General features: G+C 42.8%; 1 protein-coding gene across 1 annotated transcript in view; it reads left to right on the forward strand.

The window, feature by feature from the left end:
* The first annotated feature begins 12,969 nt into the window (after positions 1–12,969).
* celf2 (cugbp, Elav-like family member 2) overlaps positions 12,970–26,902 on the forward strand; it is a 207,809-nt gene continuing 193,876 nt past the window's right edge. Inside the window, exon 1 of the mRNA XM_055020784.1 lies at positions 12,970–13,025. The gene's annotated coding sequence lies outside the window, so the exon portion shown is untranslated. The remainder of the gene's footprint in view (positions 13,026–26,902) is intronic.

The following is a 26,902-nucleotide window of genomic DNA, read 5'->3' on the forward strand; positions in this document are numbered from 1 at the left end:
ACCAGGAAAAGAAAATCTGATTTTCTCTTCCTGGCTTCAGGTCGACCATTGTCCTGGAAACGGGTCCAGAACCACCGGAGTGCAGGAAGCTTTGAGTTTCACTTCTTGTTCTGATTCACCCGAACACCGACCCGAATGTCTGCTGAGGAAAACTCAGCCAGTTATCTCAGCTTCACAAAATGTTTTAAAGTTTCAGGTTTCCAGCCGAGCAAAGCTGAATATTTAAGAAAACAAAAGTAAATCAGATCAGATCTCCTGGAGAAGTAAATTTATTGATCAGTATCACATGTTTTAAACACAGTTGCACTCGTAGTTTCATCATTTTGTAGTTTAATTTTTATCAAGGCCAGGCTGAAGCGAAGGGATTTTACTGTACATGAAAATCCTCATGAATCCAGTTGTCAGATTTAAAGTTTGCTTAGATTGAACCAGAAACCAGAAACAATCCTGATAACTGGAGTCATTTGAACTGCATTATTGCTGAAATGCTAAATGATAAACCGGATTGATTGACAGACAACAGATGCAATATTTTAAAGAAACAAAGTAAAAAAAAAAGCATTTATTTTTAATAAAAGTTGCTCACTTTATCTGTTTGGATTGGATATTATTACTGAATGGTAAATTCCCTCAGAGCAGCGATACAGTCCCCATGCAGATGATTTGTGTTTAAACAGCATTAAATGTGTGTGTTGAATGATTGGCTGGCCTGTGAGCGGGTTAATCCCTCACACACACACACACACACACACACACACACACACACACACACACACACACACACACACACACACACTGAGAAGCGCCGTCACACGCAGGACGCGCCCACAAACACAGGTGTTTCCTCTGCGCGGCCGCCACATTGTCTGAATGTTAATTACATGCAGAAGGCATCTGGGCCCGGCCAATGCTAATCCTCTTTTAATTATACGTGTCCTCACAATGACACCAGGTTTACAATGGTGATTACAGCTGCATCAGATGAGCTGGGAAACAGGTGGGGGAGGGGCAAGTAATGGCAGTCAGGATAAAGAAAATACACTTCCTGTTGGTCCGCACCTGAGTTAACGCTTTGTTCTAGTTTGGTTTTAATACAGTGGAACATTTTCACACATTAATGTTGCATCTGGTTTATACAATAAGAAAACTGGAAATAAAAAATCATTCTGCAACAGCCTTGTTGCATAAGTTTGCAAAATCTAAAAACATTTTTATCGGTTTGAAACTCGGCTGTTTTCACACAGATCTACCAGCTGCAGGACAGAAACTCCAAACTTTAACCAAAACCCAGCAAGTCAAACATTTTCTCAAACTAAACGCTCCAACTTTAATTTATAATATCAAGTCCTGAAAGGATATAAAATATATTTTCTTTGTCTGCGGTTTGAATCCACGTTGAGATATTCGACCTCTGTGACCCCACTCCCACACACAACATGCATCGTTTACACACACACTGAAAATAACTAGCAACACGCCTCATGCATGTTTCTTTATTCACACAAAGCTGCTGATTATAACGAGAAACCAAACGCAGAAAAATACATGAACATTATGTTCAATATGCGCTCAGATGTTAGTCATATAAAGCAAATGTATGAAGGTTTTTATTGAAACAAGAATATTTCCTCTGCAGGGATCTTCAGTCTTGACCTCCTGTCCTGCTGTCGTCTCTGCTGAAGGTTGATTTTAATATTTTTATGCTCTGTTTTGCGTAGTTTTGTTTTCCAAACCACGGTGAGATGTTCCAAATATGCGTTAAAGCAGTTTGCTGTGCAGGTTTTTGTTGTTCACAGTATTTTCTTTGCTTGATTATCTTTGTTTTGTTTGGAGAAAGTTCTGACGATGTCTGTGAATCTCAGGCCAAAACGTGAACAATATCCACATTCCTCAGATGAAATATGTTTAAATGTCTCTTTAAAAATGATCTGAAAGAGAAACCTTGACAAGTTATAATGAGCCAGAGATCACTGAACCGACAGAAATGAAGCTGCATCTGAAGAAACCGCAATGGAAAAGATTTACAGTTTTAACGCTTCGTTCAAGTAAATCATTTTATGGTTTCATTTCAATATGAAGAGACCACAGATAACAGCCGATCTTAAATATTATTTTTAAATAGTGAACATACAGCCAGGTAGTAAATCAGCCAAAGTTTCAGAGAATTTGGCCTTCAGTTCTGGAATATTCTTCTGGATCCGTCTCTGCAGCTCCGCCCACTCCGTCCCCATGCCGGTCTGCACGGAGAGCGCAGCCATCGTTAGTCCGGCTGGATCCCGCTGAATCCGGACGCGGTTCTGTCATCGGCCGCGTAGGAACGCGCCTGCTGCTCTGCAAACATCTGGAGCTCGGCCCGGTTCGGTCCAAACGCTCAGGGACGGACAGCGGAGAGTCAGAACTGATTACTGATCGCTTCAGAAAGTAATCCTGTTACTTTATTAATTACTTTTCAAAATCAATACATAATAAACTGCACTGCAAAAAGACAACAGATGAACCAACTTCAATATATAGATATTAATGTGATTTTCATAAATCAAACTAAGTTTATCCAAGTTAATTTATTAAGATTATTAGGTTGTCAAGTTAAAGTTTGAGTAAAGATACTCAAAATGGCTGCCACCACTTTAGCAACTCATAAATATGTTTTACATATTTGCTGAAACTGTCACAATGTTTTACTATGTAAAACAATGTAGCTCCTCCATGCAAACTCAAACAACCAATCAGAGCCGGGAGGCGGGCTTTAGCGCTGCCAATCACTAACAGCTCTTTCTCTGCTGTTGTTTAGCTAGCATAGGATGTTGTGAATGCTAATGCTAGTTAGCATGGCCATTGATGACAGCAGATAAAAAGTTTTCCTGTAACAAAAAGTTGTTTTTCCGTTATTAGCATATTTAGCAGTGAGTACATCAGGGTGATTGACAGCGCTAAGTCCTGCCTCCTGGCTCTGATTGGTTGTTTTGGTGCATTTCTTTAGAGAGTGGTAGTAGCTGGAGGAGATAACTGACTGACTGTCTCATAACAAACTGTTACAACTTGATAGTTTTAATAAAAGCATATTTTTCATAAAGTGACATTCTATATCTGTAAGTTCAGCGCTCTGCTGCGGTCCACCAAATGTTTCCCAGGATGGGAGAAGTCCTTCCCCCCAAACATGCTGAGAGTGGAGGAGGAAACGTGGATGAAACGCCGTTTGACCCTCGTTGTCATGAAGCGACTCTTTGTTTCCTCACAGACTCTCTTTATGCTCCGTCTCAGATCAAATCGCTCCCGTTGTTTCGCTCCACGCCGCCGCCGCCGCCACAGCGCTCTCATGCAGCATTCATGAGCCTTCATCTTCAGCAGGCATACAGTGGACAGCACAGTGGCGGCCTGACCTTAAGACCCAACCAGAGCTGACCTCTGACCCCTGCCTGAGTTGGCTAGCATCCTCCATGCAGCCTGTTAGTGACGGAGTCCTCCATGAAGAAAGCGTGCAGTGTGGGACGAGCCGGGTTGGGGGCGGAGCCTCTCCGTTCGGGTCCCAGCGCAGGACAATGGGCTCATTTTGGAGACGTGTTTGTGGTGGAAACACTGGAATGCGAGTGTCTGAGAAGGCTGCATGGACGCTGCGTCGGTTTGCGTCAGCTGCTCTGCCGTCATGCGGCAAAACCCTCGGATCACATGCAGCTGGGACGGGAAAACCCAAACAACCCGAAACATTCTGGTGGTACCTCACCCCAACCGGTCCTTCAGGAAGTCAGGGTTCCTACACAGTCTGGAGTTTAATGTCCCACCTTCAGCTGTTAAAAAGGCGTGAGCTGATTAGTAGACCTGTCTCAATAATCAATCAATCAATCAATCAATCAATCAATCAATCAATCATATGATGGATTAAAACAAGCTAAATAATTTCCTTTTACATGATTTATTGGTTTTCTACCAGCAACTGGATGTTTTGGTCTCAACCAGCTTTGTTGTTGGTTCTGTTTTGTTTGAGAATTTAAAATGTTTTCCAGTGTTAAATGTTTATTAGGATTTAGATTATTGATCTTTGAGAACGAGTTGTTGTGTTCAAGCCTGTAAGATGAGAAACTTTGCTGCACAATCTATTGTTCCTGAAGTTGCTGTGAGAAACGATAATGTTGCCGTTTTGAGACCTGCTGGGTTCCTGCCAGAAATAGAGCAAAACACATTCTAGAAAGTCAATAAGCTTTAAATTACAATGAACATCGAACACTGGAACTGGAACATTTTAAATATCCAACATAAACAAAACAGAAACAACAAAATAAATAATAAAGGCTCTGCAAACATCCAGTCTGCGGCCAACTTCAGCGCGTAACGTCTGTTATCTGTGGAGGATGGAGGGAATGTGAAATCCCTGTGTGACTCTGGTTCCACTTTATTCTGTCTCCTATACATTCATCACCTCTCCACTCCCACATGAAGCCGTTCTCTCACAGAAACACGTTCTGCATGCAGACATGAGCCGACATGCATGCCATTCCTCTGTGTGGAGCAGGATGCTTTGTTCTGCACAAGGCTTTTGTTGGCTGGCTTGCTGCAATGTTTTAACCCCAAACCCAGCTGAATGTGTTTAGCATGCATGTGGAAATGAAGATTTGTTTCCCGCAGAATGGTTTATGCAGCAGCTCTGAGTCCTATAGCTGTTTGTTAGCTGTTCTAGTTAAAGTAACGTCAGCATGAAGAGAACTGAACCAAAGAGGTGATGGAGTAAAACTCTGTTTTACAACATGATGATGATGATGATGATGATGATGATGATGATGATGATGACAGCTTCTGGAACCACAACCATCCAACCAACTCCTAAATACATAAAACACCAGACTGGCTTGTAACTTTTTATTTAAGTTACAAGCCAGTCTGGTGTTTATTAAGTTATTAAGTATCAACAACTTTCTGAAAACTTAAAAAAAATAATTTTATGCTTGAAAAGCAGTGAAGTTCTGGATCTGCTCCAGTTTTCTAGTTGTTTGAAACCTTTTATTCCAGATTTAAGTTCTTTATTTTGATTTTAAAATAATGTTGTCATCACAGTGCTGTATGACACGATCTGGGCTATAAAAGGTGATGCTGTGGGCCGTCTGTCAGCAGATCCATTACGTTTCTCGTCTGAATCATACTGAGGACTTTAATCAGAATCTGTCTGGATAAACTTTTAAAAGTTTCACATTTATAGCTTCTATTCTGTATCTTTACGTTGAAACATTTTCCCAGCTGGACAGATTCAAACTGCGACTGTCATAACCGTGAAGTGAAGCAACAATCAAAAGGCACTTAAACTGTCTGCTGAACCTGAGACTGAAAAACATTCAGATGATGAATTAATTACCTAAAGACTCTGGGAACAAAGGAAAGTGTCAGGAAAACATGGTTTCTCCTCAGCTGAAGGAAAGTTTGTGTTACATTAATCATGTAAAGTTCAGGAATCAGCCGAGTTCTTGAACAGGTGAAGCGTCTCCACCTGCCCGTCCTCCCAGGTGACCCGATGGCGCTCCGGCCGCTCCGGGCGCTCCGGGCGCTCCAGGCGCTCCGGGCGCTCCGGGCGCTCCTGTTTCCCATCCGTCTCCGTTGTTTAATTTACTACAAATTAGAACATTTAATTCACTTAGATTAAAAATAGGATTTTCTGTAGCAGTCTGTCTCTGAGTGATTGTGAAGTTGCCTCTGACTGAAGACTGACTGTGTTCAGTGTCATGACTATCATGATGTTGTTGTTAGGAACAGGAAATAAAAATTGATCGACTTCAACATATTTCCACTCCAGTAAAAGTAACAAAAAACTTTGATGAAAAGTTTACTCAAGTACAAAGTTACTGATCAAATTATCAGTCTTTGAATATTTAGAAATTACATCATCAGACGGGCCAAAATACAAGGTTACGAAGAAATGTTTCTATTTTAAGGACCAAAATAATTTATACAAAAAATAACAAAATCAGGCAAAATGCTTTTTTTCCCCAGATCAGTTTCTTAAAAGCAGATGAAACTTTAAAACTGCAGGTGTCTGTCTGGTGAAGTTTTGATTTCCACTCAGTGAGTAGAGAATCCAGAATACTTCATCATAAAATGACTCATTTATTTATTATTTAATTATTTAGCAAAAGTGAAAAAACAACAGCGTAGTAAAACTACTGTTTTCATAAAAAGCTGCTCCAGTTGATGTAACTGTGAAGAGGAAAAGTTTCTCTGCAGGCCTTGTAGTTTGACACATCGATCAGATTTTCTACATTTCGAGGTTTTATTTATTATAAGTCTGGGCAGAGAAGTGAGTGAAACATTTCAACCTGTGCAGAGATTAAAAACGAGCAGCATGTGCGGTGTAATGTGGCGTAGTTAAAGCCCGGGTGTGTGTTTGGTGGGGTTGAAGGCAGAAATCCCTCCTCACATGGCTCTGCTGGGTTTAAGTGCTGTTGAGCAATAAGCCGTTCCTGCCTGTGGCTTGGATTTGATCCTGTGGTCTTGTGTAAACTCCCTCACAAAGCATCTGTTTCCTCTCGCCTGCAGGGTCAGCAGACTCTCTCTCTCTCTCACACACACACACACACACACACACACACACACACACACACTCGCTGCAGCACGGGCTCTTGCTGTGTTTTCGGTCTGAACGCCTGCAGGTTCTGGAGCAGGGCGGGTAATGATGATGTCATAGATGTCAGGGCTGTTGAACTCCGCTCATCCGAAGGTTTGCTACAAATTTGACCCTTTGGGTAACTAGATCTCCTTTAAAGCAGCTCTGGAGCCGCCCATGTGGGACTGATAGAGCCGTAATGAAGAGCAGACGCGGCCTGGTTCTGGCGGAGGGGGTTCAGGTTCTGATCCAGAGATTGGGAAACATCTTTCTCCGTCAGCGAGGCTGAAAGTGATGAACGCAGCTGGGTGGAGAAACCTGATTCAGTCACAAGTTTGGTTTTCTCCGCTAGCTGGGTTGTTGCAAAATGTTTTATAACTGACAGGGGATGAATAAGATGCCTTTAGTTCCCATAAACAGTTGTTTTGACTTTGTCTTCATATTGAATCCAGATTTGAAATGGTAAACCAGCCTCCTAACAAGCATGAATGTTCATTTTCTTGTGATTTTGCTGATCCTGTGAACTGATGCTTTCCCGTCCAGGAATATTTTCTATGTTAAGGAAAAGTTAAAACAGGAAAAGTAACTTCTGTGGAGAAACGACAGACAGAGAAACTCTGAGCTGATTTAAAAAATACAAGAAGAAAGAGAGAATATGTAGACCGGTAGAGTTCCCACCAACCCTGTTCGGTCCGTTTTAAACCGACTCCTGGTCATTTGCCTGAAAACTTTGGTTTGTTTGGTGAGGCTTAAATTCTAATTGACCTCTGACCTCTGGCCTCAAGTCCTCAGACTGGGTTCGGTTGAAGTGAACTCAGGTTTATTTTGAATGTGAACGCCAAGCAGACCGGAGTCCGCTTCAAAAGCAGGAAGTGGACTACAGTGCAGGGCATTCTGGGTAAATACAACCAACATTAACATGCTAGCCTAGCGCTAGCAGCAGAAGTGGCTCTTGGTTTTTGAAATCCTCCAATCGCTAAAATCCATCTTGTTTCATCTGGTGAAACAGGAAGTTGCTCTCAGTGTCTCCAGGGGTTTTGGTGTCGTTTCCTTCAGTGGTTGTTGGTGCAGCGCCCCCACAGGCCAGAAGGGGAACAGGTTGCTCTAAGGGTTTGGTTGGTTTGGGGTCAGCAGCTGAAAGTGGAACAAATGTTGACATTTTGGGGCCAATAGAACCGATTCCTCCAGACTGTCTCAGCCGGTATCTTTGACTGGGACAGAGACGGGGTTAAACACAGAGATTAACCCCGGGTCCATCATTTATAGAGGGAGAACAATGAGTTGTTGTCAGCAGTCGGTCAGCTGAGCTTCTCCAGGAAAATGTCTCAGCTAAACGCCAGACTAGATGATGTTTTTATGAATATCAATAAAAACAGAGAATCTGACAAAACAGCCAATGGTGCAGAATTGTAGAGTAGTAGGAGAATGTAGCAGGGAGTAGAGAGGTGGTCGGTTTGTCCTCCTGAAGCTGCAGAGATTTAGGTTGGATTATTTAATCCTGCAGTGCCTGGTTGCTTTGGACGGCTTCGTTTCCTTAATGAATGAAATCTTGTTTTCAGTGTCTGAAGCATTTAATTGGGATAAAAAAGATCAAACAGAATACATGGTTGTGTTTTCTACACAGAGCCTGCTGTGAACTGTGATGCTGTATTCTGATATGAAGCTTCATGAACCGGCGCTGCTTCTGTTTCCCTTCAGTTCTGAGCAGGATTATGAGAGGATCATAACTGCGTCTGTTTTCTGCAGCCTGACGTGTTTTTGCTGTGCAGCTGCTAATCGCTGCGCTGGCTGTGTGCATCTGGAACCCTGAACCTGAACTGATTCTAATGTGTCATTTTAATCAGATTCCACAGCGTTCTGCTCCGGCGCCTCGTCATTGTCATTAATATTATAATTCCATGTTTTAGTAGCAGACTTCTTCTTTCTCATAATTGCCTTTTTTCCACTTTGCCAAGAACACAATCGGGGACTGAACTGTGGCTTTTTGTTTTTAGCATGAAATTGATGAAATGTAAAAATGTGGATATTGGCAGAGCGCAGCGGCTTTTGGCAGGTCTTTAACTGCAGATATCAGTTGAATCGTAGTTTCACAGCTGCTTCCTGGACGCGCTGTGTGCAGACAGATGGAGGGTCCTGGGGTTTTTAACAGACAATGGTAAGGCCGTAAGTCATTCCCCTGTCTAACAAGAGGAAAATCAAAACCCTCTGCTGCACACACACGCTCCGGTTCGCTGTCACACACACATCAGAGAGCCGCCGCCGCCGCCGCAGCAGCATCTCCCTGCCTGGCCGTGTGAGTTTCCTCCCCTGCATGCTGCTTCTGGGTTTCTGCTCTAATGAGGCAGGTGACAGTGCAGGTCTGAGCGACGGGAACCGGGAGGCAGGGCTAGCGGTCGGGTTAGCTTCGCCCAGACGCCACCCTGAAAACACAGGCTAGCCTCCTCCGGCTCCTGCTGGCATCTGCTCTATTGCATTTGAGTTATTTCATGCCAAAAAAATTCAAGAAAGTTCTGGCAAGTTGGAAAACATCATGAATGGAGGAAAAATCTATCAGTTCTCTGGCTGCGGGAAAGTTTTGCATTTTCTCACCCAACTCTAGGAGTTGGAGTTGTTGAACTGAAGCAGCTCCGCCGCCTGCAGCGCCGCTGCTCTGGACTTAATGACTGAGTTTAAAACTTGGTGTTAAAATCAATGCCAGCTTCTGCCAGGTGAAAAGAAACTGACCTATCGACGTTAATACTCCTACTAGCATGTAGGCAAAGCTAATCAATGATCATCGCTGCAGGTAGAGCTGCTGATGCTAATTTTATTTAAATGTTTTTAGCTGATGCAGGTTATTGCATTAAGGCATCCAACTGGAGAATAAACAACTTTAAAGTTTGAGTTTAGGATAAACATTTAACTTTTTAATGTGTCTTATTGATCTAAAGTATAAAGTTAAAGGAAACATTCTCCACTGGCACTGAAAGTGTTTTTAGTGCTATTTGAACTGAAAGCTTCAGATATAAACGCTGCAGTCTAAACGATGCCAGGATCCCAGTAAAGACGTAAAAATCTGCCTGCTTGTTTTACTCAGCAGGGAGTTTCAGGTCAGAACCTGCAGCAGGTTTGCTCTTTATATATATATAATCATTTCTCTGCTTATGATTTGTTTTATGACATTTTTCATATAATTTGTGTTTTATGGTTATATTCCTCTTTTAGCCAGTGATCGCTCCCCTCCTGTTTGTGTCTCCAGCAGTTTGTCTATATCCACTGAATAACTTACGTCATCATGTATTATCATTAGAGCTTCAACTTTTATATTTCCACCATTTTCACCCAAAAGCCAAATATCTCTACCTTTTTCTGGTTTTGCTGCATACAGGTTTATATTACGCAGCTAAATTGAAAAGTAAATTTATTCTCAGCCTATTTTACGTTTTTATCGATGTTGTAAATAAATTTGGGTCTCGTTGTGTGAGGAAATGATGGGTTTTAAACCGTCTCTCTGTGAATCGTCAATCTTTAAAGCTGCTCTGACCTCGGCGTTCGGGTGTTAAACACTTCCTGTTATCTGGAAGCAGGAAGTTGGATAAAATGCTGCCTGGCTGTGGAAACCCGGCGTATTGGTGATGTTCTGCGATGTATTCTCTCTCATCATTATCCTCATATCTGTAAATATCAGAATCTTTGCCTACATTTTGATTTTTTATTCCATTTTCTGGGTCACCTGCGCGGCTCCGGTCCGACTGAGTTACATTCAGATTCATGTATGGAGAGAAATCACACATATGCGTTATCACAGCTAGTAACAGACGGCAGGAAGATTAAACTGACTGCAGCTTCACTTCGCTGTTCAAACTGTACCATGAACATGCAGATGACTCGCAGCTCTTCATTATGACGCCAAACAGTGGCAGATTCTTAGAGCAGATCAATTCGTGGACGTGGGATGACTGAACAGAAACAAACCTGAAGTTTTTATTCTTCAACCTGAAACTTGTGCTTCATTGTCAACTCTCCCTGTAGCCGGGTTTCTGTTACTGATTTATAAACGCTAAAAGGAGGTAAATACTTTTTGTGGGCACTATGTTCTATAAAATATAAAAAGAAAAATATGAGTCTCATTTCCAAAGGTCCATCTAGTCCTGCAGGGTACATGAAGCCTGACTGCCTGATGCCAAATGAAACATTTCCTGCAGAGCTCACCTGGAGAGCTTTCCCGACCATGAAGTGGAAAGCTGCATCTCCAGAGGAGAGACGGCAGAAGATCACCAGATAAAGGCCCAGCAACAGGATTAGCACTTCAAAAAACAAGAAACAAAAACACGCACAGGATAAAACAAAGCACCAGATAATACAAACACACTTCACATCCGCCCGGGTCGGAGCAAACACAGCCTGCGCAGCCGGATCGGTTCTAATGGGAGATTATCAGAGAGAGAGACGGAGCCGAGTGCTCGACTCGGAGGATAACAGCAGCAGGCAGAAACTAGAATACTTTCTTATTTGTCCTGTTTTTATTTTATGACAACGCAACAAGAGGAAACGTCTGATAACGTCAGCAGCTGATGGTTCCTCCTGAAAACATGTTCAGAAATCAGTTTTGATTCAGTAAAAATCAGTGACGCTGAAAATTAAAGGAAAATCCCATATTTAATCTGGGAATGTTAAACTAAATCTGGAGTATTAATGCCTAAGTAAAAAGAGTTAAAAAAAAACTCCAAGAAATGACAACAGAGTAAAAATGTATTTATAACAAGACGACTCAGAAAAAACTAAAATGTGCAAATCTTGTTTTTAAAACCTAAAACATAAAATTCTACAAATAAATGACATGATTGAAATGAGAAATTCTTGATTTTCTTAAATATAACTTATGAAACTAACACTGAAGCCCACAAAGCTGGTCTAGAAAAACAGGAGGTCTCACTTCAGCATAAACTGGTTTTGGTTAAAACATGTCGGGTTTTTATTCTGTTCAGTAAAAAACCACAGATTTCACCTGTTTGTGTCTGTTTTAATAGAAATGTGAGCTCTGGTCAATGAGGACATTTTATTGTGTATTTGTCATGCTGTGGGCCGGTTTCTCTTCCAAACATAGAGCTTGAATCAATAACAGCCGAGGTGCAAATAGCAGGTTCAGTTTTTGTTTTTCTCCTGCTGTAAATTTATTAGAGGAGATTTCACACGTCAGCACCAGGAGGTCCAGTAAGTTGCTTGTTCAGTGGAGAACGCTGAAGGACTTATGTAAGGCCGATCCGAGTCATTGTCACCGGTTCTCCCGTTAAGGCGAGGCTGGGAACACGTCCAACCATCAGCATCCTCCCAGCGGCACGCGACACCTGTTCACCACATCCTTCGTTAGCCATCTTTAAGGAGACGCAGCAGAAAGTCGGATTCTGGCGCCGGGCAGGGAGTTTCCTGGCTGCGTGCCGCGATCCGGGTTGGATCGGGATTTACGGCCGGCAGATCTCTGCCGCTGAGGATGAGGGCCGGCTGGGAGGAAAGCCGATCCAATAAAGCAGTTCTAGTTAGAGATGGACTGGATTCAGCAGCAGCAGCAGGAGGAGACGTTCCAGTTTGAGCTGGGATGGACCCAGTTCTCCTTCCAGCAGTAGAAAACGGTCGCATGTCTTAGTCAGCAGACTTCAGAAATCCTTCAGACGCTGAACATGAACCTCAAAACATTTCCTCCAAACTCTCCTCCTCTTTCCTCACAGCTTCACCCACTCATGGTGGTGGCAGCATCATGCTGCGGGACAGGGTGGCAGGTCAGAGTCGATGGGAGACTCAGCAGCTTCCAGCAGGATGATCACCCTCAACATACAGCGGCCTAGTCAAAGTCCACACTAAAATCCAACTGAAAGAAATAAAAATGTGTTTTTAGGTCTTCTTAAACACATTTTAGGGGGCGGGTCGACATTAGGGGCGGGGCTACGATGGGGGCGGGGCTTTGCTGCCCGTGTTTTTCATTTCTTTAACCAGTGGAGCCATCGCCTTCATTAAACTTTGACTTGAAACAATTTTTTTGCAACAATATTTAAAAAATAGTTGAATTCCAACAAAATGTTTTAACTTGCTGACAAGTTATTTGTAAGGTAGTTTTTTTATTTGAAGTGTGTTTAGTATTACTGTGTATTTGGGCCCTTGCATTGGGGTAGGAAAGTTAAAAAATGAGATTTATTTTTCCAACTTTTGAGCATCAGAAATTGAAAAATAGAATTTGAGAAAAGTTTGAAAGGGTTAAGAAATTGAATCCTTTTTTTCTAAACTCCACGGCCCTGACTAACCATCACAACTGGAACTGGGAACAAGTCAGACATGCATTAAGGGTTTTGATTTGTGGAGAGCAGAGAAAACATTTCTTCCTCCTCCCTCTGCAGGAACCGTGGAGACGCAGGAGGAAATTTCACCGAGCTGGAATCCAGGAGTCTGTGAGGAAACCAAATGAAAAGAGGTAATATAAAAAAATCAACATAATCATGTGCATAATCAGAACGCTGCCACTGTTCTGGGCTCGGCTCGGAACAGCGATATGAGATTGGAGTTTATTGCATTAATCATGTAAACGTTGCTCTTGTGATTAAAGCAGAGCTGCTGTTTATTGCTTGTAATTGTATTGGGGTCGGGCTGCGCTCCCAGGAACGCCACATCCAGCATTAATATTAGATGAACTGACTCCGGATCAGGCGCCGGGAGCTGCTTCCTGCTTCATGCTGCTCTGGCTCTGACCTCAGACCAGAACACACCCGTGTCACAACTGTTCGTTGGCAATATTCCCCCTGCTTTTCTCTCTATTTTCATCTGTAAATCCAATAAGGGGCATTATGCGTGCGCATGCATAAGGAAAATCGGCACAGGGAACAGGAAGTGGTGAGGAAGGGCTGATTGAAAAGCTGCAGCTTTCGAGAAGAACTGGGTCTGGAGAGGCTTTCTTTGAAGAAACAGACAGATGTACTCTTCACCTCTTCCGCAGCAGAGCGGTGACAGGCCTGAACATCCAGAAACATGTCCGCCCCCCTCCCTCCGCCTGCCTGCGGACTTTAAATGCAACACGAGCCTCTTCGCCGCACTGGAAATGTTGAGAAACCCCTGAGTGTGTGTGGAGGATATGAAGTTAAAAAGGTTTGAACGGATCGCTGCTCTTCCTCTCGTCTTTGATGTCGGATCAGATCCGCCTGCTGCTGGACTGGAGGAAGAGGAGGAAGAGGAGGAAGAGGCTTTGCTCCCCAGATTTAAATGCTGGGTAAACACATGTATCAGCTTAGAAGAGGCTCCAGATGATCCGGCCGCGCCGCCATTCAGAAATTTACGCGACTCTCTGATTCCCCACCACCAGCTGGACACATCGCTGATTTATTCACACACACACTCCTCGTTTAGGAGCAACATGGTGTGTGTGCGTGTGTGTTATCAGGAGAAGAATGCTGCTAATGTGAGCAAAATTAAAGATCCGTTGATGCATGCATGCAGCGTTAGCTGGAGCGCAGTTCTGACCCAGACGTCTTCCTCCTCACATTTAAATCCTCCAAAAACTCAGAAGCTTTTTAATTTCAGTTTTATCTGCAAAATTTTATCTACAAAAATTTAGGAAAATTCTGTTTGAAAAGTCAAAGAATTTGCTAGAAAAAAAACCTGAGAATTTTTCCAAAGAAGTTTTTACTTTTTTTATCCATAGCAAATTTCTAAGATAAATTTTAAAATTTCTGATTTTTTCTGGCGTGTGCTGCAACCAGGCGTGTTGCAGCTGCAGCACAAGCTGCCATTCTGTCACAAAACTTTCAGATATTCTGAAGTCGAATTGCAGATGTTTCCATGAAACTTCATTGAAATCATCAGTTTTTAGAAAACGTGCAGCACCGTCATCATCTAACCACTTCCTGTCGTCGTCTTCTTCGTGGTTTTTGCCAGTAGTTGATCATGAGTCATTTGGTGTGAAATAAATATTTTTTAAATAAATTACTTGCTCCTGCAGCCAAAACTTCATCAAAAGGTTTTTTCTAGATTGTGTTTTGTGTCGGGTTTAATATCTGAGTGTAAACGTTGAGTTGGGGGATTTTAGGTAAAAAAAATGTAATGAATTCAGCCAGTAACTAAATAAACGGCTGTATTTAATCCAGCAGGTTTACTTCATAAACTCCAGCAGAATCTGGACCAAAGAACTGTTTTAAGATTGAACACATCCATCCAGATTGTGTTTTCCTTCCCAACCAGTTCCTGGAAAATCTTCCAGTTCTTAGTTGCACAATCATGTGAAAAGACGAGTTGAGAGAGAGAAACCCCAGAGAGCGGAGGAAAACCGCAGCTTGGCTTCATTCGTTCAACCTTAAATCAGTTTACGTTGAAGTCGGAGTGTGTTGGTCGTAAACGGAGAGTCGTCGGATTTTCACACCCGACAGGCAGGAGCGGGCCCGCGGAAACACGACTCCAGGAGAAAACACCGTCCATGCAGAAAGAACTGTCATTTGTGATGTTGCGTGTTTGTTTTCGATCCGGTTGTTTGTTTTAGGAGGCAGAGCAGAGAGACGGGGCCGGCGGGGGGCAGAGGATTCCTCTGCAATGAGAACCAGATGATCGCTTCGCTCTCGGGGGCGTCGCTCAAACTTCACTGCTAACATGTTTGGATGATGTGATGGGAGGAAGCCGGCCTCCCTGCTGCTCCGCCCTGCCTGCAGCAGGGTGTGTGTGTGTGTGTGTGTGTGTGTGTGTGTGTGTGTGTGTGTGTGTGTGTGTGTGTGTGTGTGTGGAAGCTCGTCCGCGGCGGTGATGAGTGTTGACAGGAAGTTCCCATCGCGTCGCCGCGTTTGTTTGCTGCTCCGTTTATTTTATCAGCTCTGCTCTGATGGATGTAATTAATCACATTTAGATTGATAACAGAACATAAAGTCTCGATCAGTTTGATCAGTTATGGTTACTCTATTAAAGCTAGAAATAAATGTTTCTTCTTAGAGGGGGGATTCCCAGGAGCAGTCAGTGTTGAAGTGAACCTGTTGAGGCCTCTGACTGCAGACTTGCTGTGTGAGTGTGATGACTGCTATGCTAACAGCTCCATGTCCAAACATCACAGATGATGTCATCAGGAGCTGTTAGCTGCTCTGCTGATCCTCCTCCTTTGCTTTTACTTATCCCTTTTAAACCTCTGGATTTCTGTCATATTTTTATCCTCCTCATCTGTGTGCAGAGTTTGGTTTGAGTTTCTGTTCAGTTCCTCTGACTCGTTCTGGGTTCGTCTCTGTTTGAACATCTCCAGCTCAGACTGGATGGAAAACATCAGATTTAAAATGTTTAGTTCAACCTGACTGGATTTATTAGAGTATTTTGAAACCAGACGTGACAGCAGGTCCAGCAGTTTGAACAGCATCATCAGGGTCGGTTTGTCTTCCTGGACAAACACACACTTCCTGTCCAGATCGTGAGACGGATCCGTCCGTCGCTTCGCTGCAGACGCTGCTGAGCCTTTGACTTGTCAGCCAGGCATCCTGAGCCGGAGAAAACATAACACACACTTACACACACACCCATCTCTGACCTGCCACCTCTCCCACAGGGAACACACACACACACACACCTACACACACACACACACACACACACACCTACACACACACACACACACACACACACACACACACTCACGCACACACACACACACCCATCTCTGACCTGCCACCTCTCCCACAGGGAACACACACACACACACACCTACACACACACACACACTCACGCACTCAGAGCGAGGCGGACCGCTTTCATCAAGCCGGTGAACAACATAGCACCGTGCCCTCACCAGCCCCACGGCAGCCTGGGAAATGAAGTGTGCCGGCTTGCGGTGACCTTTGCCCCCACTGCAAAGCGAGGACTGTGTGTGTGAACCGGCGGCTCCGCAGCAGCGGCTGACATCCAAACATGTCGGTCGCCGTATATTCAAGCAACAACCTGGATAAAAACTCATAGCGTAGCGGGACGTAAACAACATGCAGGCGAAGCGAACGGCCCCCACCGGCTCCCAGTGGCCCCCACCGGCTCCCAGTGGCTCCCAGTGGCTCCCAGTGGCTCCCAGTGGCCCCCACCGGCTCCCAGCGGCTCCCAGTGGCCCCCAGCGGCTCCCAGTGGCCCCCAGCGGCTCCCTGTGGCTCCCAGTGGCCCCCAGCGGCCCCCTGTGGCTCCCGGCGGCCCCCAGCGGCCCCCTGTGGCTCCCGGCGGCCCCCGGAGCAACGTGCCCAGATGAACCTGAGATTGTTTCCTCTTTGTGCCAAATCTGCAGAGCTTAAATTGGCCGCTGCTTCACTCGACCTCTGACCCTGCGGTACAAATGACCAGGTCATTCGAGGCAGAGAGCCGTTGTTCGGCGGCAGGATTCCCCAGACTGGTGGAGCCGGTCAGAAGTTTTATGTGAATATCAACAGCATTGTTGATATTTCGGTTCATATCTGCAGGATGAATGATGTTAAGGAATGTTTATTCAGCATATTAATGTTGGATAAATGTGAGAAATTAAGTACTTTTGTACGATTCTTCATGGAATAATTGTTGAAATCATACTTCCACTTGTACTCAGAATGCTTTTGCCTTTTCTAATGTCCAGAAACATCTTTACAAGATTTTTGTCATTTTTTCTTAATTCGGTTCTTTTATGCAGTTTTTCAGATCTAAAAAGATTCTTTGGAAACAGTTGGAGCTACAATCCCAGTTTTCTGTCAGATTGTCTGATTTTTATTTAAACAGAAAATGAGAAAAATTTCATTTTGAGATATTTTGAGATTCTGGTGGTAATTAATTATGAACACATTAATTTATCCCATTAGTTTAATAGCTTTTTTATACATTTGGTTTGCAGTGGTGGTTCAGTATCAGATCAGCAGAGCAGATTAAATCCCAGAACCAGTTTTCTGATGTGTTTGTGTTCGCCAGATGTCAGGACTTTTCATCTGGATCCAGATGTTAGTTCTGGATCATATCTGAGCCGGCTCCGTCTGCCCGTCTCCCTGCGCGCTCCCTGTGTTTTCTCCGGGTACTCCTCGCTCTTCATCATGTTCTTTAACTAAAGATTTACTTCTGCTTCAAATCTTTGGACTTGAGTATTTCAAACCGGGTTAAGCAGTTTAGTGGAGGTTTTCGACAATCAGATGTTTTGTTACCTGGATGAAGCAGATCAGTTCAGAATCACGACCATCAGAACGAGCATGTGGAACGTCTTTATGGGATCCATCATTTTTCCAGCTGCACACGTTGTTAAATTTCCCTCTAATCACAATCTCTTTAGTTTGGGGAGAGAATATTTCTCCCTCCACAGGCTGGCAATGCGCTTGAATAAATTTCCCTGTTGAATGAGCCGAATGGAGAAACTTCTGGCAGCCTGTGAACATATGGAAACGGTCAGCTGGTTATTGTCTACATTAGTTCCAGTTGTCAGTTTTATGGAGGAATCTCTAAAGCCAGTTTGGCATCAGTGCACTGGACTTTATGGCGCACTTTGGACCGGAGCGAGTCATTTCTGGCCCATTCAGTTAAAAGTGGACGGCAGCCAAAGCTTTCGATGTTGGACTTTGAGATTTACTGAGTCAATAAGCCAAGACATCCTTCGTTGGATGGGATTTTGATTTCCATGTCCGAACACATGAATGTTTGGTTAACCGGTCAGGTTAATGGGAGGACTGGGAGCAGCTGGTTGGTTTTTACTTTTCACATTTCTGATGATCGTTTAGTTTTTAAAGAAATTAAAACATGTAAATCTGCAGTTCTCCACTGAGTTTCTTGGATCTTCTTGTTTTCAGTATTTGTAGAATTATAAATTGTATTCTTTTCAGTCGAACATGGTATTTAGATGTTTTCTGTCTGGATTTGAAGTTCAACACAGAACGAAACGAAGAAGTGAAGAGTTTTAATGCTGGTTTTGGGATCTGATCAGGTTTTTATTGCGTTTTTAGATTAAACTCGTCTCTTTTGACAGTTTGCTGGGTGTCAGTGGTTCAAATCCTGTTTGGAAAATTTAAATTTTGTGATTTTGTGTATTTTGCTGCTTCACTTCATCATGGAGTCCCACAGGGTTCAGTTATCGGTCCCCTGCTTTTCTTTTTCTATCTGCTACTTTTTGGCTTTATTCTCAGAAAAATTTAGTTCTTTTCATTGTATGTTTACGACTCCCAGATTTTTTCCCTTTTAGAAACACAAATGCTTCTCGGTAGATCCAGTTCTACGTTACAGCTGGTTAATTTTGTGATATCCACTGGAAACATGTTTGTTCTATGATCGTTTTCACTTCTGGAGCCAAGATTAAATATTTGGACTGGTTTTAAGTAGTCACCAACAAACTGATACTCAGTTCTTCATGGCAGTAATGGGATCTGTGTACATTTTTGGAGAAACATGAATTTAAAATGCAGTTTGCAGGAAAGGATCTGCAGGCTGTTGATTTTAAAATCCAAAAAAATGAGTCACTGGTGGCTCGGTTCTGAAAACTACTGATACCTGCCTTTATAAAAACATGTCAATGCCTGTTTTAGACCCTTTACGAGTGGTACCATTATTTTATTCATGATATGAGTGAATCAGTGTGGTGCATAATGCTTTTTATGCTATTCACACAGAGAAAAGAGATGGAGAGGAAATTGGGCGAAGTGCATGAAATGGAGACGCTGGGACAGAGAGGGTGAGAGAGAGTGGGAGTGAGACACAATGAAACAGAGAAAGAAACCAAAGAAGAGGAGCGGGAATAAATATATCGGATTCACGCAGGCAGCAATGAGGCCACCTCTCTCTGCTGCGCCAGAAAGGAAGTGAAAGTTCGGGTACTTCCTGCTAAAGTATGTCCAAAACTTTTATAACCTCCTGCACACGTGACGAAACACAACATTTATCGCTGGAACAAACGAACACACAGAGAAGAAACAGTTTTTATGTTTCTTTACAGAAATGTTCAGACTTTCTGTCTTTAAAAGCTGCTTTCAGTGACAGACTAATGGGAAAAATCACCTCCCACATGCCTCTTTCTTTAGTTAATTCACCGACGACGTGGCTTTCAATAACAGCTGATTCCTGCAGTTTTTATGAAATGATTACAGCTGAATACACTTAATAAATGAGAAAAAGTGTCACAAGTTCACCATCTGACCTTTAAATGGACATTTCAGTCTATATGGCAATCAATTATGAGGAAAATTAAAGCTAAAGAGACAACGGGCCATGCTTTAGGTTATTACTTTATGTAGTTAACAAATGCCAAAGCCAACAGCAGCAGGTACTAAAGGTGAGGCATAAAGCAGGAGTAACACACTAATTACATCCTCTAAAGACTTCAGATGTTCTGCTCAGGTTTAAATGCTTCACTAAAAAAAACATTGCACTGGATTCAAGAATCAGACCAGTTTAATTACCTGCAGCCAGAAGCAACACCTGAAGGGAAAAGGGTTCAACTGCAGAGGCATTAATGTCCTGAAAGATCATATATTTGGATAAAATATGATCTGTATGTAGGAAGAGGCTTCAAAAGGAGGAAGTCTAGTTATAGATCTAGAGTCAACGAGCAGCTTCAGCTCTTCCAGCTGGAAACTAGAGACCATAATGACCTCTGACCTGAACCTTCTGCATCACATAAAGACAATTACAAAGTCAGCCACCTGAAGAACATTTTCAGGTTTAATGAGCGTTGCAATGAGAGCCGTAGAAACTTGGAGTTAAATTCCTTCTTTATTTGGTTTTCCTGATTATTTTAAAGCAACATGGACGCCCAGATTTCCTCCTCCAACCCTCTCCTGCTTCTGCTCTTGTTTATTTGGTTTTGTCCTCAGCGCAGTTTCACCCCAAACTCACCCTTTGGCCCCTTCGCTCCCCTTCGCTCCCCCTGATCCCCTGTCCTTCTCAGGTGATGATTACCTATCGATCAGCGGTTCACACAATCATTTGCTCAGTGCTCTAATTGCCTTTTCTCTCCGTGTGGGCTACACAGAGCCGGATCGATGGTCGGCTAATGAGAGGTGTTGTGCAGGAATTGGGCCGGTGGAAGAAGCTAACGCATGGCTACTGTATGTTAGCTGGAGCCCCTATGATGCCGTTTTATTGCCACCTGCGCAGGTTGACCTTTAGTCATATCTATCGATATCTCAGACAGTTATGCATCATATCAAAGCTGCAATTTACAATCCATTAAAACTCAAAGTTTAATCGATTTTCCCTCGATTTCATTTGAAAATCTGATGTTGGCATTATGAATAATCTGATCATGTTCATGTTATTTTTCGTCCATACTTGCGGATGTGTAAACGTTTCTCAGCTCTTCTGTTCCAGCAGAGATCATGAGATGTTCATGTTTTTACTCAAAGCAGCTGATGTGTCTCTGTTGGTGCTTTTAGTCAGAAGTTTGTTCCAGATCTGTGGTTCATAGAAGCTGAATGCTGCTTCTCCATGTCTGGTTCTGGATGCAGAACCAGAACCAGCAGGTTGATCCAGCAGCAAATTTTTAATCTGTTCAGTGATTCATAAACTATCAGTACAAAATCACATCGGCTCCAATCAGAGGCCACATAAAGTTATTGTAAGGGTCCCAAACGGCCCGCGGGCCACAGCTTGGGCCCCGCTGTTTGCCGTAATGTTTCAAGTTGCTGATGAATCGGATGAAGTGATGAAGAGTAGATGTAGAGCAGAAACCGTCTCTCTGCTCTCGGTGAGTGGGCTCATATTGATTTCCACCGCTGAACTTCTCTCTCTCCCCCACAGACACAAACCGACGGAGAAGTTGATTAGGAGCGGCTCTAAATATATCCTCCTCCTCCTCCTCTTCCTCTTTTCTCTCTCCACAGCCCACTCGCTCTCCCACTCCGGTTCAATCGCTCATTCTCTGCGTTTTCTCTCGGACTTTTCGCTGCCAAGCGTTTCTCCGGCTTTCCGTTTGCTCCGAGCGCCGCGTTCGTCAGGCCTCCCAGAAAACAGGCAGACGGAGCTGCCAGGTTTGGCTGAGAGGATAATTTCACTCGCATCACGGAGACGGAGATGTTTGGGTCTGATTAGTTCCTGGTTGTTAAGGAGGAAAGTTTAGTTTGTTCACCAAGAGCAGCAGATAAAAACTCTGACTTTATTCCTGTCTGCATGACTCAGTTCACCTGAACACACACACACACACACACACACACACACACACTGAACACACACACACTGAACACACACACACACACACACACACACACACACACACACACACACACTGAACACACACACACTGAACACACACACACTGAACACACACACACACTGAACACACACACACACACACTGAACACACACACACACTGAACACACACACACACACACACACACACACACACACACACACACACTGTGTGAAACACACACACACACACGGTGTGAAACACACACACACACTGTGTGTGAAACACACACACACACACTGTGTGAAACACACACACACACACGGTGTGAAACACACACACACACACACACACACACACACAGTGTGAAACACACACACTCTCACACAGGGAATCAGCCACAGTTTCTTCTTCACAACAGGAATAAATAAACCGAGTTTCATGTTTTTGTCGCTAATAAATTAAAGTCAAAACAGAAAATCGTCTCAAATATTCAAATCAAAAAGTTTCAACTGGTTTTCTTGCCTGGATTACATCTGGACTTTGACTGGGACTCTTAGAGAGTCATAGTTTTCAAAATGAAGAGAAAAAGACTTGAACTAGACCATTTTTTATGTAGCAAAGCTGAAATATGAATTTAATTTTTTAAATAAATTTACGGAAATAAAATAAGTTGTTGTGGATGAAAACTTTTAAAAAACACATTTGGATCAAAAACCAGTAAAAGTTGGATAAAAATGATTTCCAAACACAAAGTTAATATTAAGGACATATCAGCTAATTATTGACTAAAATGCAAATGCCCAAAAGCTAAAACAGGTCTGATTTTTAGGTACAAAAGGAATAAATTGATTGTATTTGATGAAAAAGCTTAAAATTAAACCATCAAAAAGTTAAAATCAGTTTCTGGTTTGAATGGAGATGATTTATGAATTTGTTGAGTGTCCAGACGAGAACGGAGAGTTTTGTCTCCTTTGATGTCGGCTGTAGATGTATGAAGGCCATCAGACTGCGATGCAACCATGTGACCAACCAACCGAACAACCAACCAACCGAACAACCAACCAACCGAACAACCAACCAACCGAACAACCAACCAACCGAACAACCAACCAACCGAAAACCAACCGAACAACCAAACAACCAACCAACCGAACAACCAACCAACCGAACAACCAACCAACTGAACAACCAACCAACTGAACAACCAACCAACTGAACAACCAACCAACTGAACAACCAACCAACTGAACAACCAACCAACTGAACAACCAAAACTGAACAACCAACCAACTGAAAAACCAACCGAACAACCAACCAACCGAACAACCAAAAACCAACCAACCGAACAACCGAACAACTGAACAACCAACCGAACAACCAACCAAAAACAACCGAACAACCAAACAAAACAACAACCAATGAACAACCGAACAACCACCTGGCCGTACGTTTCTTCTGGGCGTTTCTGCCTCTTAAATCTCATCTTCCCTTTGCTCAGCCAGCCTCTGGGCCCATTGTTTGAAACCGGAGCAATTCTCTTAAATGGAGCGTTTTTCAGACAATGAGTGCGGGGGCGTATGGCTTTAGGCATATTTGACAGGATCAAATGACTTACAAAGAAAAGAAAATTCTGTCGTTTATGAAATAATCCCTCCATACTCATTTCATCCACATCCTTCTCCACGCCTGTTTTGCTCCTTCCTCTCATCTCCAGCAGCAGCTTCCCAAACGGATGGAGGTAAAATGAGAATCTGTATTCAGTGGGAGGTTTGAAGATAAACTGACTTTGTTTAGAATTGAAATACATATCACATATGCATGATGACATAAACCTCAAGGTCTGTCCTCAGATGTGCCTGATTTAGTGAAATAAAGACGCTGGGGGGATGTACAAGGTGTTTATCATGCTGATATTGTTTGGCTGTGTGTGTGTGTGGTGTGTGTGTGGTGTGTGTGTGTGGTGTGTGTGTGTGTGTGTGTGTGTGTGTGTGTGTGTGTGTGTGTGTGTGTCGGGTTTTGTGATGGTGAATATGGCTCACTGTGTTCTGCTTTTAATCTTTAATAATTGGTTTAGTGGTTTTAAACAGCAGGCTGCAGATTTAAAGCTTTTACAGGAAAATTGGTTTCATTGCTGGTGAAAATAAAAAGAACTTTTTTTCTTTTATTTTCTAAATCATAAAACCGATTATTGTGAAAGCGCCCTCTACTGGTGGTTACAAAGATATTTAGCCTTCAACCTGCTAGACTGACTGAGTCTCCATGTCACTTTGTTCTGTTTGTTGTTTTTATTCAGATTTTAACTTGATACCAAGTCGAGCCTAAAAACCAACATTTTACATCAAATACATTTTTTATTTCAGGATTCTCTGAGTGACTCAGATCTGGGCAACATTATCCTGCAGAGCTGCATGCACGATAGCAAATGTTTCAGAGTGATGGAAAACATGAGGAAGATCTGTTGAGGTTTAATAAACAAATTTTAGTAGAACTGTAATGGGTTCAGTGAGAATCAGCTCTTTGGTGTTTGAGCTCAGATTTCAGATCCACCATCAGACTTACAGAAACGACAGCAAAATAAACTAATTATCTTAATTCACAATTGAATTGAAAACCAACTTTACCCACGAGAAAGCTGCTTCTTCTGATCATGAATTATGTCTTCATGATGTTGGCTTCACACACAGATTTGGGCTCCTCAGAGAGAACGCTGCGAGAGCCCAGACATGCAGGAGGAGAACTTTATCATTCTGGGTTAAACCAGTCCTGGTTCTGCTCCAAGGCAAAGTGCGACCAGCTGCTCCACTGTGTAACTCAGTTCGTAGCTCCGCTTAACAGCTCGAAGATATGATAAAATGTCATCTGCAAAGAGTGTAACTCTGAGGTTTCCAAACCAGGAGCAACAATCCGTCCATGTCTGACCGGACGAGGAGGAAGTTTAAGAATGTTTTCCTTCGATAGCCTGGTAGAACTAGTTTGGTTGTAAATAAAAACTCCACCGTCTGCTCCCCCTGCAGCTGCTGTGGTTCTGAGTCAAACCAGCCAGTTCCCCTCCTGGCCTGTGGGGGCGCTGCACCAAGAACCACTGAAGGAAACGAGACTAAAACCTTGAGAGCAACTTCCTTCATCACCAGATAAAACAAGATGGAGGCGTCAGAGTTTAGTGTTGGAGGATTTCTTTTTAGTTTTTGGCTAAAGACCAGGAGCCATTTCTGCTACTAGCGCTAGGCTAGCATGTTAGCTTTGGTTGTGTTTACCCAGAATGCCCTGCAATGTAGTCCACTTCCTGCTTTTGGAGCGGTCTCTGATTCGCTTGGTGTTCAAATATGCATTTGAATCGAACCAGATTCACTTTAACTGAATCCAGATGGATGTTTGTAGACGAATCAGTTAGATTTTCTTCTCTCAGCTTTTACCTCTGGACTTTTAAGACGAGTTGTATAAGAATCCTTGCATAAAGTGAGGAAGTAAGAAAAGAACAGAAGGAAAATCCACAGACAGCGAGGTGAAAACAGGTTCCTCTATTAGTACGGATTATAAATAAACTTCCCCCTTAGAGCTCTCACCTGCCGGCTCTTTCATGCACACAGACATTTTTATGCATTGCTAACTTGTAAGTGTGCAGCAACACCTCCAGCTCGGAAGCGACAGGCCTGCCGTTGAGATTATCACACACAAATTACAACTGCAGAGACGAGAGCAGAGCTCGCATTGATCTGTGGGTGTGTACACGTTTAATTCCTGTATGAGCACAGACAGAGGAGAGGAGTCAGAGATGCTGTCAGCCATCGCCTTCCTCCTCCTCCTCCTCTTTCTCTGTGAAGCAGATGTCCAATCGGTCTATTTAAAGCCCGTGCAGGATGGCTGCTGATGCTGAGCGCTGGGCTGTAGCGTTGGGTTACTGTTACGTCTTCAGCAAACAACGCTGAGCTCAAATTCTCAGCTCTTTTTCTGGCCCATAAATGACCTCTGAGCTCATCGTTTCCTTAAAAAAATTATTTCTTACTGATAAACTTCAGATTGTGGATCTTTTGGATCAACAAACTGCAGCAGTTTTCCAACAATCCGACTCTGACGATTATGAGAAACAGACACGACTCTGACACTTTTCCTCTTTCCCCAAAGAGCGAAGTGAGAGGAGCTGAGAGAAGGTGGGACTTGGCTGTTTGCTTGTCATTCTTCAGCAGAGATGATGCATCTGCTGCCACGTCGAGGAGAGAGAGGGACAGAGGGAAGAAAGGCAGTTATCAGCAGGATGTGGCGGTGTCAGACAGGAAGTGAGCGCTGACGGCTCTGCAGACACGGAGATGTTCTGCAGGACTCAGTGTGGTCACTCTGACACTTCTGTCATTTTCAGCTCAACTAAGCAGAAGTTTGAGAAAATAAATAGAATATTCCTTAATTTCTTTGCAGTGAGGAAATGAGTTTAAGAAGGTAGGATGTTAATTTGTAGACGCAACAATCAGAACACTGGATAATTTTTTTTTTTTCAACATACTAAAAAATCTTTTTTTTTTTTTTTTTTTTTTTACACATAATAAAATGCACCAAAACTGAACATTTCCAACATTTTATGTCCATAAATGCATCAGTTAGATTCACTTTTATAAGTTTAATAAAAACAAGAACATTTGCAAAGTTAATGGACGGATACTTTATTTATTTTATTGTGTTGGTTTTTGCTTTTGTGTTATAATTTTTCAAATACAAAAATCCAAATTGACTGATCACTTTAAAGAAAACTAGACATTGATATTGACTAGACAGTTGATGTCAAATTTTCATCTTCCACCAGAAAGTCTCAGCTGTTTGTGTAACTGGAGTCATGATGTCTAAAATCTTTATTCTGTGAACATATTAAAATGCAACCAAATATGATCTAAATGATCATAAAAATGTCAATCCACGCTAACGAAGAGCTGCCATAAATACGCAGAATAAGAATTTACCACAAGCCTTTGCGTCACGTGGATACGATATCGATACGATATCGATACGATATCGACACGATATCGATACGATATCGATACGCCTGGTTTCAGGAATCGATCTGCTGCTGCTTCAACTTACTAAGGATTTAAACTGACTTCTGGAGACTAAATGAGTTAATGCGCCGCTTTAACTCAAAAATGACAAACTTATGAGAAAAAGATTTAGCTTACCCGTTAGGAACGGCTTCATCCCTCGATGTCGCTGATTTTATCTTGAGCTCAGATAGAAATTGCCACTTTTT

The sequence above is a fragment of the Poeciliopsis prolifica genome, unplaced genomic scaffold (genome assembly GCF_027474105.1).
Source record: "Poeciliopsis prolifica strain line A6 unplaced genomic scaffold, Auburn_PproV2 SCAFFOLD070, whole genome shotgun sequence".
Classification (NCBI taxonomy): Eukaryota; Metazoa; Chordata; class Actinopteri; order Cyprinodontiformes; family Poeciliidae; genus Poeciliopsis; species Poeciliopsis prolifica.